We start from the raw sequence: 19750 nt of genomic DNA, 5'->3' as shown, positions 1-19750 counted from the left end.
AAATGTCTCTGAAATCCTCACTAAAAGGAACCGAGTGGTTTTCCATCAATTTCCTTCTGAACCGCGCGTGACCTGATGATAGTTCTCAACAATACACAACGTTGGCACATTTCATTGGATGTTTCTTCCAGGTCGGGGCTGAGATTTAAGAGTTGAGATTTATTGACCAAAAACCTTGCAGAAATTGCATGCTAGATTTTTATTATCTATCTCTTCCCCTCTTCACCTTTGCCCCAGGCAACTTGAGATCAGTTTGAATTTCCTAAATTAGATTCTGATTCAGCAGCAAATGCCTTCAGTTACTTTCCACTTACGCTGATTTTTGGAGGGATTTAGAAATGACAAATAATGATCTTTCTTTACTAAACAATTTTAAAATAGCAATTACCTTTAAAATGCTTTCGCATAGATGAGCTTGGTTTGAATTTCCTGAGACGGCTGAACATTTGTTTTCTTGGGTTTCCACAAATGGTAAGGTTTCACCTGGAAACATAATTGTAGGAAACTATAGTCATCCTTACTAATTTTTAAAAATGGCTAAATATATCTTAAGGCCAAGATTCTTCACCAGTAGAGCCCTCATTAATCAAGTTTGGCAGTGGAGATCAATGATGTGGCTGTAGTCAGCAGAAGATCCATTCTGCAGAAGTTACACACCTGCAAAAGGTCAATTCTGTCTTTTTTTTTTTTTTTTTTTTTTCAAAAAATTGACTCTGAAGAAGAAATTATATTTTAATTTGGTAACATCCTACAATATATTCTGACTCACTGGATGCAAGAGGCCATTTTTCCAAAAAAGGAGAAAATCAAAATGATTTCTATTTTGTACATTAAACATATTAAATATTTATAAATAAAATATATAAACAAAAACATACTGAATATCTATAAATTTACTCTAAGGATCAGCACTTCATTTGCAGCTGGTCATTGCTGGGGTGCCTGGGTCGCTCAGTCCTTAAGTGTCTGCCTTTGGCTCAGGACATGATCCCGGGGTCCTGGGATCGAGCCCCACATTGGGCTCCCTGCTTGGTGGGAAGCCTGCTTCTCCCTCTCCCACTCCCCTCTCTCACTGTATCTCTCTCTGTCACATAAATAAATAAAATCTTTAAAAAAAAAAAAAAAGAATTGGTCATTGCTAATTATCACCCTAGATTTTACATATATATGTATATGTGTAAATACATATGCATATCTCACATATGCATACATGTAAATGCATGATGTTTGTTTGTTTATCATACAATAGGCTTTTCATCTGGCAGTGAATAGTGAAATTGGCTATAACTTCAACCAGTCAGTGCTCAGAGGCTACTAAAAGTGTGCAAGAGCTCACAGTCCATCCCCAGAGGCCTGCATCTGCTAGGAGGAGGGCCAAAGCAACAAGGGAACAAGCAAGAGGTGCAGATAGGAAGAAGGGTCTCCAAAAATAAGCAGATACCATAACATTCAGTCTAGCAGCACGGGGGACTTCTGATCTCTTCGGCTACACATCAGAACTGGCCCTCGTGGATGAGCCTGGCATCAGCATGCTGGTAGAAGGGCCCCTTGCTAAAGGGGAGGGAAAAGCTATCACTGAGAGCTGAGGGTGATCTGTAGAAACTTTGTAGCATGAGGTTATGAGGCCCCAGTCTGGCCTAGACTGGCCTCAGTTTACCAAACTCACAGTGTTACTGAGAGGTTTAAGTGAACTACTAAAGAAGGAACCTATAAAGAACCACGTAATACAGTTAAACTTTCCATAAGCGCCAGTGGTTCTGACATTATTGTTATTACTATTATTATTACTACTACTATTACTATTACTATTATTACTATTACACCATAAAACAAGTTATAGAAACCATTCAGAACCTACAAAATGGTGACAGACACACACTCTTCTGTGTGTCATTTTCTTCATTCAGTTGAAAAGAGTTGATTTCTAAAATCACTCTTTCACGGGCACCTGGGTGGCTCAGTTGGTTGAGCCTCCAACTCTTGGTTTCAGCTCAGGTCATGATCTCAGGGTTGTGAGATCAAGTCCCGTGCCAGGCTCTATGCTTAGTGTGGAATCTGCTAGAGATTCTCTGCCCCTGCCCCTCCCCCACGCTCCCTCACTGGAGCATGGTCTCACTTGCTCTCTTAAATAAGTAAAAGCTTTTTTTAAAAATCACTACTTCAGATACTTAAAATCTTTTTGAGTCTACATAGTAAGGAAAAAATTTGTCATATGGCAGAAATATTTAAGAATACTGGACAGAAAATTTCAGGTCATCAGCCTATATCTAATTTTGTGGGAAGAGAAAAAAAAAAAAAATGTATGTAACCTGAAGTTGCGAAAGACTATCAATGCTTTGCAAAATCAATGCTTTATGAAAGGACTCCACTTGTACTGTTAAAAACAATTCGGTATAACTAAGATCTCTTGATGTTATTATGCAAATCTGGGTTTGAATTCTAGCTCTGCTACATAATTACCACTTGGCTTAAATTATTTAGCTACCATTTTATCATCTGTAAAATGAAGATAATAGTGAATTTTCCTTAAGGTTATGATAAAGCTAATATACAAACATGTATGGAAAGTACTTAGCATAATAACTAGTATTTAGTAAGTCTACAAAAGTGGTATCATATGATATATTATTAGAGAAAAGTGCAAATATTCTTGTGCATTCTTTTAATTTTTAAAAAATATTTTGGTAGAACCCAAGGTAACATTTATCTCTTGAAGAGATTACTGTTGACCTCGAGCAAGTTATGTAATCTCTCTGACCCTTGATTATCTTATGCATAAAATGGGAAAGTACTGCCCAGAATATTGTGAGAAGGAAGTTATAGAAGGCGTTCTAGCATAATGCCTGTCCAAAATCAGAGCTTGCTTTCAAGTTGGTGTGATTGCAATTTATCACACTTAACAAAACATAATTTACATTTAACTATTTAAGATATAAATATTTACCCTCTTTTTTTTTTTTTAAGTTTTTAATTTTTTATAAACATATATTTTTATCCCCAGGGGTACAGGTCTGTGAATCACCAGGTTTACACACTTCACAGCACTCACCATAGCACATACCCTCCCCAATGTCCATATCCCCACCACCCTCTCCCGTCCCCCCTCCCCCCAGCAACCCTCAGTCTGTTTTTTGAGATTGAGTCTTTTATGGTTTGTCTCCCTCCCAATCCCATTGCTGTTGTTTTTTTAAGGGAGGAGTAGGATGAAGGAGAATAGGCCTGTGCCTGGGAGGAGCGGTGGAAGATAGTTCTGAGCACAGGGATCCCCAGCTTAATCGACTTTCCTTGATGAGGTCATTTGTACAATGGAGAAAGCATTCACTTGTTTGTAAAGTGATCAGATTGAAAGTACCAGGCATTGTTTGTTGAAATACTTCTTTTCACTTGTAGATCTTCAGTCCTTGCTTTTATGTACTGCCTGACAGGCGAAGTGGAATGCTGAAGACCTTCTCTCAACAAATTTAAGAGGGGATAGAGCAGAGAAGAATAGAAACGTACTTAAAGAAATGGTCCAGGACTTCACACAGATGACACATGCTTCGGGGGGGAAAAAAAAGAACTAGTTTGAGTAGAGGCAGAGCAAACTTGAGATTCTTCCACAACGTGAAGTTGGAATTCATCCCAGGTTGGATCCAATTAATGCTAACAAATTAATCCTGACTAGTTTCTTCATTTCACCTAGACACATACAAAAATCATCTAAAGGCTCCAGCTGGCTGATTGTTCACAGATCTTCCAATAATTTTCCAAGACTACCAAGTACATCAAAAGCACTGGATTGACCTCATGTGTGTAAGTGGGCAATGAAAAAAGAGTAACCAGCCAGATTGTTGGGTATAGTAGATATGCTTCTTTAATTAATTGCCATTGCTTCCCACAAACTTCTATCCTCCCAACTCTGGTATTGGCTTTGGAAAATAGCTAGTCACCTCTTTCAGCCACTAAGTTCTAATAACCATTGCCTGCCTGTTCTCAGGTTCTATATCTTCTTGGCTTTTGCTCTCCCTTTGCTTGTATTTGGAAAGAAAGAGATTCAATAGAGCACAGTGCCCTGAAAAGAATCCACAAATGCTGTATGACCTTGGGCACATTCATAAAATGCTCATCCGGAAAATGAGGAGAATTCCTAATTCATAAGGTTTGAGAATTGAGTTAATTCATGCAAAATGTTTAGAGTTGGATCTAACACAAGATAGGTGCTATTTAAATTGGGAGATCACATGTCTCAGTTTGCCTCCGAGGGTCCCAATTTATGCTTGTTGTCTCAGCTTTCCATTAGTTTGGCATTTGTCATTCATTCATTTTTTTTTTAAGATTTTATTTATTTATTTGAGAGAGCAAGCAGGACATGAGAGGGGGTGGGGTCAGAGGGAGAAGGCTCCCCGCTGTGCAGGGATTTTTTTTTTTTTCCAGAATCCTAGGACTCCAGGATCATGACCTGAGTTGAAGGCAGTAAGTTTAATCAACTGAGCCCCCCAGGTGCCCTGGCATTCATCATTTTTAAGGCGTCCTGGTTTGGATGATAATTCATGTGCCCCACCTGTGCAAAATAGTAAAGCTGCTATTATTATTAACATTATCAGCAAATTATACACATGTATTTCTGGTAGTTCAGTGGAGTCCTGAAAGAATGGACAAACCTACTTAGATATTAATACATGTTGAAATATTCTAGAATCAGAATAGTGTAACAAAAAGAATTAATTCTTCAAACAGTTGTGTGATTTGATGGAATTTACCTAATCTTTCTCAAATCCAAATCCTCTACAGTAAAACCACATAGTATATAGCCTATGAACTCAGTGATTGTAGGTATCCAATGAGAAAATATAAAAGAAAATAATTTGTAAATTATAGCACTTGATATAAATGAAACATAATTCTTGGACTAAAAGTTAGGTTGAAGTATCATTTTTCCATAAATACCATATTCAGAAACTGGTTCCATACGGCCACAAGGCTTCTAAGTACCTAGTATTACATATGTATCATTGAATTTATAATATTTGGTTAGAAAAAAAGCATCAGTAATCAAAATGATCTGTTGCCTGCCCATGCACTAAGAACTCTTAGAACGTAGCAGTTCCTATTTCTTGACTTGCTTGGGCATATCAATATGTACAATAGAAACAGTAGTTAAGTGCATGGGTTAAAACCATTGTTTTGCCGCTAATGAGCTGAATGGCATTAAGCAAATTATTTAATGAATCTAGGCCTCAATGAGGGGAATACTATTACCTATTTCACAAAATTATAATGAGATATAAATGAGATCATGATTATAAAAGTCCTAGCACAGGTACCTTATTATGCTTGATACATAGTAAAATCTAAATAAATGTTAGCTATTACATCTAATTTTAAAGTTCTTAACAAAGCACCAAGGTGAGCTCAATCTTTCTGTTTTAGAATACATGTTATTACTGTGGAGTAAGAGGTTAATAGGCAGAAAACTGAGCTTCTGACCCTAAGAAAATTCTAAATTGTGTTCTAAGGTTGACAGGAAGACAGCAGTTGACTCTGGTTGACAAATATTTATTAGGTAATTTCTATATGTAGAACACTATGCTAAGCACAGTGGAATACATAAATAAGTAAAAGTTGACAAGAAGCTTATAACAACAGCAGTCTAACAAATTATCCCAGAAAAAAAGGAGAATATAGAAAGTGGCATAAGAAAGGTACAATAAATAATATTAAAGCTCAACAAAGATTATAATATTGAGGTTAAATTTTAAAGATCTCATGGACAGGTCCATGGATGGTGACATTTTGGATTTGCTCCGAAGGTGTGGACAGGCAGAAGGGAAGGCAAGAATGTTCTAGGAACTGAAGAAAGAAAGTTTTATTCCCAAATATTTAGCTGTCTGTTGGAATCAAAGTGTACTCATGGACTATTGATGTGAAACTTAAAAAAAAGGCAATAGATTTTTGAAATCTCTGTATCAACCTTGCTCTGGATAGTCTACAGAACAGTTACTATTCACTCACTATATTGTATCATTTTTAGCTGTACTGGGTGTCTCAGAGGTCAAAGACATTTGGCCCATACTGAATCTTTGAAAACATTTCAAGTAGGATGACCCAGCTTTTTATATTATACATTTTATGTATATAAACCCACATTAGAATCATGAGAGTGTATTGCTGGTACATTTCCTAATAATATAAGTGGCATAAAGAGAATCAGACCCTAAATAATACCACTAAAACTAGTTTGAATTGTTATCCAATTCAGTGGCATTCTTTCCTTTATTAGAAATTCAACAAATATTTTGGAATATGTACCAAGAACTGTGAATAAGGAATTAAAAACTAAGGACTATGGGCCTTTCTATGCCATTATCCTACTGTAAACATAAGGGAATAAAATTGGTTCATAATTCCTATAGCCATCTACTGTGAATACCAAAAATCTATTATGTCTGCTGTTCGCACTCCATTTCAACTGATGTGGTCTTTTCTAAATGGGTTTATCTTTTCAGATAGATTTTGTTGTGGTGGTTGTGGTTGAATTTCAGAAGGTAAGAGTCTCTCCTTACATTTTTAGTTGGGCTAAGGCACTATAAATTACCACTATTGAAAAGGCTTCATGAGTATGCATTGAGTAAAATAGAATTGCTACTTTTATCTAATGGCTAAATTTAGTTTTTTAATGTAAATTAAAGCAGCCAATCATTTATTGAAAGAAATGTTTTCAGTCCTGACTACAAATACATATATTTGTTCTCTATTGATAATTATATTTTCTCCTTTGGTAAAACATCTCGGTTCTGCATTTTGACATCAGAAAGAAACATATTTGGGATTATAACATCCCCTAAAACTCTCATTTTCAACCTCAGATTCTTCACCCCTCACTAATTTGATGTTCTCTCTCTCTGTTTTATCCTTCATAGATGTTACGCTGAATTAGCAACCACTCTTGGAAAATAAATGTAGGCCAAAGAATTTTTTTAAAAGATTTTATTTATTTATTTGACACAGAGAGAGATATCACAAATAGGCAGAGGCAGGCAGAGAGAGAGGGGAAAGCAGGCTCCCCACTGAGCAGAGAGCCTGATGCAGCCGGATGCTGAGCCGGATCTCAGGACCCTGAGATCATAACCCAAGCCGAAGGCAGAGACTTAACGCACTAAGTCACCCAGGTGCCCCCAGGCCAAAGAATTTTACATGATTTCAAATTGTCCATCTACAAAATTACTTCAAGTCACTTCTACACATAATCAAATCAATTACTTTGGTCTTCAACCCAATTAAAATAGCACTCATAATTTTAAAAAGTAGAACCACTTGTTGAATTAGAAGCTTTCAACCTATATTCATGGTATCATTGACTTAACTTGGATGCCCCCTTTTTTCCAAAGCATGACATTTAAGAAAAGATATAAAAGGGAATTTTTTTGTTGAGAGGCAGATTAATTCTTTTTCATGGTATCCAGAGCTACAGGGCAAAAAGAAACTTGGAATTGAAAGTAGCTCTGGTATTCTAGTCCTAGAGCTGATTGATTCTGAGAAAACTTTTAACTCCTTATGAAAAGCAAATAGAAATACTTCTTCATAAATACCTTATAGATATATTGCTTTAAAAATACCATAAATATTATTGGTAATATCAGGAACAAAAATAACTTTATGTTTTAAATAAATACTAAATCCTCATTTTAGTATTCAAAAAAAGGGGAAAATTAGAGTGTTGGCCTTGAATATTTCTCAGGGAGACTGAGACAGTCTCAGACATGCTCTGCTTACAATGTTTCTAAGACCAAGGAAAATGCTGGAATAGTTAGGTTGTTTGTGTGTTTAAGTGGTCCTACTTCTGTTATTTGGATCATCAAAATAGTAACACTGAGACAACAACAACAAAAAAGTCTGTTTGGAGCAGAGGAAATCACTCCAAAATGTGACTGAGTGTAAAGCACAAATGTTTAGGAAAATGAAGAAACTGGCTTGGGAGGGCTGTGAACCACCATCTTCGGTTCCAGTTCATTCTCAGCATTCCTGATGATACTTATTTTAATATGACCATTAAGCATTCCGAATTAATGAAGTATTCAAGCTGTATTTTATCTACCCAGGAAGGCTTTTTTCCACATTTCTCAGAGGGAAGGAATAAATGAGTTAACCCAAGATTTTTTTTTTTATTTTTACCATTAAGGATTTATTTTCTCCTGTTACATTATTATGAGAAAGAAAATTCAACCCCTATCAGCCCTTTGATCTTTCAGTGACAGAGCAGATGACCTCTTGAAGTCGCTTTCAGCTTCAAGATTTGAGTTCTCTATTCTTCAAAATGTCAGAGATCTTTGTGAAGTAAGGCGCAAAAGGAGTGCTGGATAGAAAATGCAGGTGTAGGAAAGGGGCAAATTAATGTTCATTATCCTCCAATTTATCAGGGTGGTGCCATCATCTGCAGTACTATTGAACCCTGCTGAGCAAATAACAGAAACTCCAATAGGCACCTCTGGAACAGAGAGAATTAGGGCAGCATCAGTCCTGCTACTGTTCCTGCCAGCAACAGGGGGACACTGAGGAATACACGGACATGGATGTCTCCATTTCAGTGGCCTGCACATTCAAATGTGTTGAATACTGACTGCCACTGTCTTTTCCTCCACTTTGAGTAAAGGGAAAGCTAGAGACATCCCTCCCTGACTAAATGGTCTCTATATTAAAAAAAAAAAAAAAATGTAACTACTGTAAGGAGAGAATAAAGAAGCCAGTATGTCTCTATTTCTATAATTACTTTTTTTTTCTAAAATCTGAACTGTACAATCTGTGAGTACAGGCATTCCAACATCAGAGTTAAGTTCTTGAATTCTGTATCACTCTATTACCCCCCAAGGAATTTAAATTTAACATAGTTTGCAGCTTAAAAGCAGCATAAAATAAAATCTCAGAAAATGTCATGGCACCGCATCAAATATTTAATGTCAGGTTCCCTTATGTTCATTGCATTGCAAAAGGCAACCGCCAATTATGCAATTTTGGAATGATATTTTACTTTGTAATTAAAAACCAAGTTCCCCGTGCTTGGTATTTGTAGCACATATGTGCAAAGCAATTGCTCCTTGGAAAGGAAAGATGGTATCTTTGCACTTTGAAAGACCTCTGCCTACCATGCTGTTATAAATGAGCTGTTCTCTTTTGTCAGCAGAGTGCACGGAACTTCACAGTTAGACGTATTATAGAGGAATCACTGAAGAGCATACAAGCATAAGCCCATTGTTCAGAACTTGGTGTGAATTTAATGACACCATTTCTTAGTTCAGTGTTACAGACATTATCTTCCTTTGCTTATAATACTGAAAATTCCATCTGATATGCTCTCAGCTTTTAATTGTTTTTTAACCCTAAATTGAGTTATTGGACTATTTGAATATAATTTGAATAACAATGTACCAGTTGATATGATGCTGAGGAAAAGAAGAGAACTGTAAATTTGCCGAAAATATACCATCTTGTTTATGGTCTCCTGCTTCGCCTTTTACCGTGCTTGGAGAAGCATGCATTTTAATGAGGTCTCTTTCTTTGAGGTCCATCCATCTTTATGAACCACCCCATATGTTGAGACTGGGGGGCTTCCTTCATTCTGATACAATGTAGCTTTCAACTTGCCTAAATAAGGAAGAGTACTACAAATCTTTAGCTATTATTTCGTAATTTACTTTCAGCCAATGGCATAAATGTTCTATCTTACTGAGGTCCAAGAAATAAAGGTACAATCATCAATGTAGACATCTTAGCAAATGCAACACTTTAATTGGGATGGTAATGAACCTCAATATCCACAGAGCGAAATTTTTCAGAAACCAAATCTTTATTCCATATGCGCCAAATCCTTTTAATGTTTGAACAATTTCAGGCGGAAATCATTCTTCAATTATTATGCAATTTTCTACCACCTTAAATAGGGCACATTGACTGCAATAAAATTTTTTTTCAAAATGACTCAGGGGCACTTGAGAGCATCAATCATTGATTGATTGATTACATCAAACTCTGATGTAAGAATGACCTCAAGACCTAAGCACTGTTTTCCCTCTTATTAAATGACTCCAGGCAATTGTTTTCAACTTACTGTAGTATTTTATAATTTTTGGTGCCTTTCTAGCCACAGAGAGTTTAAACTTTCCTTCTTAGTCTTGTCATTGTGAATATGAAGAGTAAAATGTTGCCTCCTCCTTAGGACTTTTACTCTACTTTGGACTCAAGAGGAGTTATTGGAGCTATATAGGAACATGAGTCCACAGACACCAATTAAGGACTCGAGGGGCATGTCTATCGGGAAAGGTACAAGCTTTCTTGTGTGGATTTGGCAATGTTCAGGTAGTCTATTCAGAGACGTTTATGGCTGAAGTCCTAGTCTATCATTTCAGGTAAGCAAGCTGCTAGTTTCTTGAGTTCTCCATAAAAAGGGTGTATTGAGATGCTATAACTGACTCAAACTTCAGAGAAGGCAGATAATTATTATTGGTTCCTAGAAAAAAGCTTTAACAAGATGGAGTCAGTTGTTTTTTTCTTAACTATAAAATAGTTTATGTAGTAAACAAAACAAAGCCAGAAAAAACACAACTGATAGTTGACTTTTAAAAGTATTCTTCCTTGGTTGATACTCTTCTAAATTCTAAACATGTAAAACTATTATAGGGTGGTTTTTAAAATACTAGGCCTATTTTATAGCTTATTGATGGTGTTGAGATGATAGAAGTATAAGAACCCACTTATAACATGGTCCCACAGTATGGACTCTAAAGGTACTGTTTCAGCAGAACTCCTTTATCAGCCTAGAACCATATTCATGTTTGTACAGAGTAATATTAGGAATCCAGCACTATAAAAACACAATGCTAGATTAAACAGCTAACCACAGGGAGGTAATTAAAACTCAGGAAAAAGGAGTAAAAAAAGGGCTTTCATTTTGCATTCTATATTTCTGTATAGTTTAACATTTTTAACAACATATGTATGAGTATATATGAATGCATATATATGAGTGTAGGTGTGTGTGTGTGTATAATTGTTTTTCAGCTAAAGAAATCTTTTGATTACACATAAAACCACACAAAAAAAAGATAACAAATTTCATTTCAAACAAACAAAATAAACTTCACTTTACTTATTGTGGGATGACTCAAATACAATCAGAATTCTTCTGCTTGCTTATTCCTTAAATGTATTGAAGTTAGGTGTTACACCAGTTTGCCGCTGAACAAAGTACCACAAAATGGGTTGCTTAAAAAAAGAAACATATTATCTCACAGTTCAGGAGCCTGGAAATCCAAAATCAAGATGTCAGCAGGATTGGTTCCTTCTGAGGACTATAAGGGAAGGGTCTGCTCTGGGCCTCACTCCTTGGCATACAGATGGCTGTCTTCATGTTCACATGGCATTATTCCTATACTTGTATCTGTTTCCATATTTCCCCTTTTTATAAAAACACCAGTTATATAATGGACTAATTTTAAGTGGATTACTTCTATAAGACTCTGTCTCCACATGAAGACATATCCTGAGGTACTAGGAGCTAAGACTTCAACATATGAATTTGGGAGGAACTCAGTTCAACCCATTCCAGGTGTCAATAATTCATAGACCTCATGGAGATCTGGTCAATCTGACGATTTTCTGCAATAGCTTTGGACCCACTGCCTCCCCTGTCCCACCTGTGGGAGGCCGCAATAAGGCTTGAGACGAGGACCAAACCAGGCCCTGACTTGTGCCTCCTTTAAAGTCCAAATAACCTAACAAAAGGTTTAGGACGGGAAAAGCTGAGTAGCACTGAAAAAGGGTCTGTGCTATGTGTTGTGCGCTCACCTACGTGACTTTCCACATGCTTGCTAAACAAATGAGAACAATTCGGTTGGGCTCAAAAGTTCATTGCTGGTCCTTGCTGCCCTAGTACAGCCCATAAATTACTTTCAGGTTTGCTTTGTTCTGTATCAATACAGAACAATTGTACTGACATCAGCCATTTGGCGTCATGAGGAACTCATGGTTGTTTAACTAGACACAGGTGTATTCCTTCTCCTATTATCACTATATATATGGCCTTAGTGCTTTGAATAAACTTAGCACTGTTGGACATCCTTCTCAGTGCTCCTCCTGCCCCCATCTCTTTATCTCCTAACTTCTTTTCTTCATCCTCTTACCCTCACGTTCCTGGTCGATTTGTCGTGCAGGCCGCGACACCCACCATACACACCTTCTTTCTCTTTCCTATCAACTTCTGCTTGCAATTTTGGTAAAGGTGGGCGCAGCCACATGCCACTTCTGTCATCAGGCAAGTCGTGTTTTTAGGGAAATAATTCAAAAGGTAACTGGAAAATCTCTTTCTATAAAGACAGAAATTTCCCTGGAAGTTGAGAGTCTTGCCTACACAGTGCCCACCCAGACCCAAACTGATGATTAATTTTTTCTTTAGTGAAGACTATTGCTTGAAAACTCATTTTGTTAGGGCTGGTGCAGTAGCATGTTAATGTGTATTTAAAAAAAAAAAATATATATATATATATATATATATATATATATATATATATATATATATATATTCCACACATGCACATCCCAATGCTGGTATTTTCATTTTACCTAATCTTTTAAAGATTTTTTTTTTTTTTAATTTGTCAGAGAGAGAGCGAGTGAGAGCGAGCACAGGCAGACAGAGTGGAAGGCAGAGTCAGAGGGAGAAGCAGGCTCCCCGCGGAGCAAGGAGCCCGATGCGGGACTCGATTCCAGGACGCTGGGATCATGACCTGAGCCGAAGGCAGCTGCTTAACCAACTGAGCCACCCAGGCGTCCCCACATTTTACCTAATCTTGAATGAGAATTTTACCATGAAAGTACATATCTCGTTAACTTCTACTTATATCTTTCTGATTCTTATTTTCTTTTTTTTTTTTTTAGTTTCTTACACTAAAAGATCCCAAACATCCCATATATCTTATTTTAAAAGGAAATTTCAAAGGTAATTGTTTTTATAGAATCATAAAGTAAAAAGAGGACCTTTACAATTAGCCATTGCAAACCTTCATTTTACACAGAAGGAAACTAGACCCAAAGGGGTACTGCCTGGTGATACTGAGTTAATCACTGGACTAAAATGGTTTTCCTTAGGTGGAAGACCCCTAGGCTACATGCATGTCTTCTTAATATTTGCAATTATGATCTAACTTATAAAAAGGAACCTTGGGCCCCTGCGTGGTTCAATTGGTTGAGCAGCCAACCCTTGGTTTCCACTCAGGTCATGATCTCAGGGTTGTGAGATTAAGCCCAGTGGCGGGCTTGCTGCTCAGCAAGGAGTCAGCTTGAGATTCTTTCTCTCCCTCTCTCTCTGTCCCTCACCATGCGCTCTCTCTCTCTAACGTGAATAAATAAATCTTAAAAAAAGAAGAAGAAGAAGAAGGAACACTTTTTGACAGAGACAACACAAGCAGGCAGAATGACAGGCAGAGGGAGAGGGAGAAGCGGACTCCCTGCTGAGCAGAGAGCCTGCCGTGGAGCTCCATCCCAGGACTCTGAGATCATGACCTGAGCCAAAGGCAGATGCTTAACCAATTGAGCCACCCAAGGCACCCTATTTAAAATTCTTTTTTTTTTTTTTTTTTTAATTTTCTTACTTTGGGGCACCTGGGTGGCTCAGTTGTTGCGCATCTGCCTTCGGCTCAGGTCATGGTCCCAGAGTCCTGTCATCAAGCCCCACATCGGGCTCCTTGCTCTGCAGGGAGTCTGCTTCTCTCTCTCCCTCCCTTTATTTATTTGACTCTCTCAGTCAAATAAATAAATAAAATCATTTTAAAAATAAAATAAAATTTTCTTACTTTGATATTGTTCCCCAATCTATAAATTATATCCTTCTTCCTACCAAAACTGCCATCCACACTAAATCTGGAAGTGGAATGCTTGGCTAAATTTCCTTTGTGATGGATATTACAAAACCAGACAAATAATATTTTTCCAGGTATTTGGGCCCCTGCCTGTTAAGTGAATTAACACTAATAACAGTTAAAAACATCAGCACATATATATACACTACTAAAAGCATAAATCCATATGATCATTTGATCATGCCTGCATGTATAATCAATTTAGGAGCAGAAAGGTGGTTAGTTTAAATTCCATGATATGCTAACTTTGAAATTTTAAATGGATTCAGAATTTCAGGAAATGGTTCTGGTAATTCCTAAATAGTTTATGCTTTTAGCTATTGGATTTCACTTCAGATGTATCAATACCTAGCCCCAAATAATGAAAACTTCAGATGAATTCAAATGGAATCGCTTCTTGTTTCAAACTTAGTGGTTGAAATCTCTCTAAAGATTTATAATAGGTTTTCTACTTTAGTAAACAATGACTGGAACATTACAGTGCCATAGAGTTACTGTCTAATGACAACTGCAAATACATGGTGATTCAAATCTGATTGGGACAGTGTAATACGCTGATGTGAATCTATGTTGACCCCAAGAAATGGGTAGCCCACAATTATTTTGTTGCTTTGTAGTCTTTGAAGTCAGTTGTTTTTCTGTGTGTATGTTACAATCTCTCATAGACACTCAGCAAAGAGATGGTGCAGTTCCGTTCATTGCTCCAGCAGACCACCATGTGTCCTGCCAACTCCTGGGAGTCATCTTCGTATAAAGAAACTTTAAGAGAGTAATTCGTTTTACTGACAATGTGAAGACTTCTAACTCTGAATCAAGATAATATACACATGAAACAGAAAGATTTCTTTCTGGACTCAACCAATTTAATCCTATTTTGCAATTACCTACATGTATTATCTAGGTCCTTTACATAAAAAAATAGGATAAAGCAGTCCCTTGAAGACCTAAATAGTTCCTATTTTTTGTCTGCTGATAGTTTCGAGAATAATTATAATTTTCAGGTGCCTGGTTGGCTCAGTTGGAAGGGCACGCGACTCTTTTTTATTTTTTTTTTTAAAGATTTTATTTATTGGAGCGCCTGGGTGGCTCAGTGGTTTGGGCTGCTGCCTTCGGCTCAGGTCATGATCTCAGGGTCCTGGGATCGAGCCCCGCATCGGGCTCCCTGCTCCGCAGGAAGCCTGCTTCCCTCTCTCTCTCTCTCTCTCTGCCTGCCTCTCTGCCTACTTGTGATCTCTGTCTGTCAAATAAATAAATAAAATATTTTAAAAAAAAAAATTTTTATTTATTTATTTATTTGACAGAGAGAAATTGCAAGTAGATGGAGAGGCAGGCAGAGAGAGACAGAGGGAAGCAGGCTCCCCACTGAGCAGAGAGCCCGATGCGGGACTCGATCCCAGCACCCTGAGATCATGACCTGAGCCGAAGGCAGCGGCTTAACCCACTGAGCCACCCAGGCGCCCCGGGCATGTGACTCTTAATCTCGGGGTTGTGAATTTGAGCCCCACAATGAGTGTGGAGATTAGTAAAAATGAACAAACTTGAATAAAATAAGATAAAATAAAAAGAATAGTTGAATTCCTTTTCAGATGTTAGAAATAATCTATTATATACTTCGGGGTCTAAGAAAATCTAAGCATGTAGGAGGAGGTCAAAGACCATTAAAGGAAAGAGTGCTTGAAATAAAAAAGGCTGTCAAAAAGTTTCATTGTTTAGAAATCTGCAATCTAATGGGTTTTATTGCAATGGAATCTCTATACATGTATACATACATACATGCCCGTGTATATATATATACATACATAAAATGTACATACATTGCTTTAATAGGATTATTCAGGGAGGGGGTCATTCCAAGAAAACAATGATATTACTCCACCTGCCCCATAAAACACCTTACAAAACAATAGAAGGACCATCATGCTAAGAGAGAGGATTCTAGCCTTTTGTGACAGAAGTATCCTGACTTACTGACAATAATATTTAGCTACAGTTGGAAGAAAATGCCTCTTAAAAGGTCAAGTAAAAGGTCAAGTAAATGACCACTGGTTTCATTGCCCCCAACACAGCAAGGACAGAGCTAGCCCTTATTTCTGCCTTTCTGGGAGGCGACCCAACTGCCATTCCCCCACACGCAAACCCTGACCCAGGAGTCTGAGTCTAGCGGTGCCTGAAAGAACCAAGGTGACTCCCAGGAGGGCAGGCCCTGTGGCTCCACCAGTCCACGTCACAATGCCCCACCACTTCAGGGCCAGAAATTTGTGCTCAGGCCTTATCCTGTGCTTGGTCACTTAGTGGAAGGGTTTCTTCTATTCCGTCATTGTTTTATCTTCTGTCCTGCTCTACTGTGCGCAGCCTCACAGACTCTCAGGTCCAGTAATAAACATGTTTCAAGTATTACAAGATTTTGATTTTCTCCAAAATTCAATATTATTCAAGGTCATTTATAATCCTGAGGAAAATTTTCAGCCACAGAGAATTCATAGTTTCATTGATGCCTTGGAAAGGTTAACATTTTCCAAAAAAGCTTTTTTTTTCCATGAGTAAAATAATATCTTCCATGCTTAGTTTCAGAGAAATATTATTTGAGGCCAACTCAGACATTACTTTTGTTACTTACATTCATAACTTTCCACTGGCCTAGCTTCTCATTGCAAATACGTGCCAAGAATGCTCTCATAGGCTATCTGGTGAGGTATTGTAGGCGTATTCTGAGCCTTTGCTCTATCTGATGCTTCTGCCTTCGTGTTCCCCAAGCCCATCACTGTCTGCTGTTCACAACATGACGTATCACATCTAATTCTCTCTCATAACTATCTGTTCACATACTGTTCTTCCCTACAAGCTTGACAACTTCTTAACATCGAAACAGACTTTCCCATCCTCGAATCTTCTGCTCCAAGTCTTATAGCTACTAGACTTACAATGAACCAGAAGGCCTCCTTCAACCTTGGTCCATTTTGTTATGTAGCATCTTGTCTCACTCACCTTCAGGGATGTTGTGGACACCATATAAGATGCATGAACTGAAAGTATCTGAAAATGAGAAGAAAACCCTAGTCCAAGTGCAAGGCACAGCTATTAATCAATAAAAAATAAGCAATAAAATTGCTTTCTTTGAAGACTGTTAAAATTTTATGGATGATTTCTTGAGCCAATTATCCTAGCTCTGCATTGATGTCTTAAATGTATTAATCGATACAGAAAACAGCATGAACATTTCTAAAAATTGTATAAGGCATGGAAGAAAGACGCAGAATCGATACAGAATATCGTGTGCATGGCTTATGCTAAGTGAATCTGTGTAAGTAAAATTAGTCAAAAGTAGCAGGTTAACCAACAATGGGTAATAATATGGAGAAACCAGCTGTGATGGTTCATTTTATGGGTCAGCTTGACTGTCCAGAGAGTGATCAGATTAAACACTATTTCTGGGTGTAAATATGTGGGTAGTGTCTGGAGGGGAATAGCATTTCACCAGTGGATGCAATAAATCACCCTCCCTATGTGGGTGGGTCTTTTCTAATCCTTTGAGGACCCAAATAGAACAAAAGGCAAAGGAAGGAGGAATTTGTTCCTTTTATCCTGCCTCACTAATTGATTTGGAACACCTCATCTCATCTTTTCTGACCTCGGGACTGAATTTATACCCTCAGCAACCCTGGTTCTCAGGCCTTCAGACTGAGGCTGAATTATACCACTGGCTTTCCTGGGTCTCCAGCTTACAGACAGCTGATCCCAGATTTCCCAGCCTTCATAATCACGGGAGCCAGTTCCTCATTATAAATCCTGCTGCCGTCATATACAGACACATATGAAGATCTATATATAAGTCTATCTATGGATACATACCTCTCTATATATAGTTATATAGATATCCTCACACCTGTTAATTGGCTCTCATGGAGAACAGTAAGTGTTGGCAAGAATGTAGAGAAAAGGGAACTCTCATGCACTGTTGGTGAGGATATAAATGGGATCAACCACTACGAAAAACAGTATGGAGGGTCTTCTGAAGAACCTTCTCTGAAGAACCTTCACTAGCATTAGAAGAAAGAAAATATCAGGATTGAAACAGTCTGGCTATATAAGTTCCTACTCTTTCAAAACTGTCTGACTACAGAACATGTTCAAAATTTCTGTGCTTCAGAAGTCTTGGTCCAAGTCACCATCATCTCTTACCGGGGTTCCAGCAATGGCCTGCTAACGGGTCCCCTTGTTCAGCTCTTGCTTCCTTTGAAAGTGTAGGTCAGATCATGTCATTTCTTTGTTCTAAACCTTCAGTGGTTTCCCACAGTGCTCAGAATAAATGTCCCGACCCCGCTCTCTGTTACCTCTTTGAGCTCCCCCTCCACTCCTCTCCCACTGGTTCCATCCAGCCTCCTGGCTGTCCTCTGAAAAAGTCTACCTGATTTCCACTTCAGAGCTTTTGTACTTGCTTTTCTCCACAGGGGGACTCTTCCTCTGTTCTTCAAATGTCTGGATAGTAATTTCACATTGTTTGATCTCTGCTGAAATGCCATCTCTTCCACGAAGTCTTTCCTGACTACCGTAGTGAACTCTCACCCCATATCCTAATATCTGGTCTCCCCACATCCCACCATCTAGACTCCCCATATTCCACTCACTAGTCTCCCCATATCTCACTCTCTAGTCACCTCATATCCCACTATCTCATTTTCTTTTTTAACACTTCTAGCTTTAGGATATTGTATTTATTATTTATTGATAAATTTGTTTAAGAGCTTGTTTGTTTTTTTAATATGTTGATTTTTTTTTTCTTTTCCCACTAAGATATAAGTTCCATTAGGACAGTCATCTTGTCTGTTTTACTTATTAATGTATCGCAAGGACCTAGAACCAAGCCTAGTACATATCAAGTATGTTGGCTTTGTAAAATGGCTAGGCTTAACTATAGACCCCAGAATTCCCCTTCTATTAATCCAAGAAAGAACACCTTTATGGGCCTGGCTTAGTCATTTGGAAGGCCTTAAAGAGAAAGCTTAGACCTTCTCTGAGCCACAAGACTTCAAAAACAGCAGCTGGATATGCAACTGTTCTTCCTTCCCTCTGGATCTTTCTTCCTGAGTGACTACTGCCTATGGACAAGCCTAAGCTCATGGGTCTCCAGCCTGGCCATGATCTTTCCTTCCTGCCTGCCCCATGGACTTCGAGTTTGCTTAGTGAACCATGATGGCCTATGTAGGTCCATTTCTTATAATAAATACACACATACCTGCACACACCACATATGTATTTTCCCTTCTGATTCTGTTTCTCTGGTTCAACTCTGACTGATGTAGCAAATGTTCAATGAACATTTGTTGAATGAAAAAATAAAACTGGGGGAATATTCTATTACTCATCTACTGTTGTATAACGAATCACCCCAAAACTTTATGGCTAAAAACAATAATCATTTATTATCTCTCATGGCTTTTATAGGTTGGAAATTTAGGAGTAACTTAGTTTGGCAGTTCTGCCTAAGTTTTCTCATGAGGTTGCAAGTAGATGTTAGCTGGGGCTATGGTCATCTGAAGGTCTGACTGGGACTAGAGGACCCAGTTCCAAGGTGGTTCACTCACATGGATGGTCAGTTGACACTGGCTGTGAGTAGAAGCCTTCAGTTCCTCTCCCCATGGGCCTCTCCAGAGATACCTGACTATCTTCAAACAGGATGGCTGGATTCCTTCAGAGGGAACAATCTAAAAGACCAAACAGTAGCTGCAATTCCTTTAATGCCCTACACTTGGAAATCACACATAATCACTTTCAAATTATTTTAATGCTCACACAGATCAACTTTATTCCATATTGAAGGAAGTTACACAAGGCCATGAACATCAGGAGATGAGGATCCAAGACGG

This window comes from Mustela erminea, chromosome 4 (genome assembly GCF_009829155.1).
Source record: "Mustela erminea isolate mMusErm1 chromosome 4, mMusErm1.Pri, whole genome shotgun sequence".
Classification (NCBI taxonomy): Eukaryota; Metazoa; Chordata; class Mammalia; order Carnivora; family Mustelidae; genus Mustela; species Mustela erminea.
The sequence above is the reverse complement of the archived record's forward strand: the minus strand, read 5'-3'. Positions refer to the sequence as shown.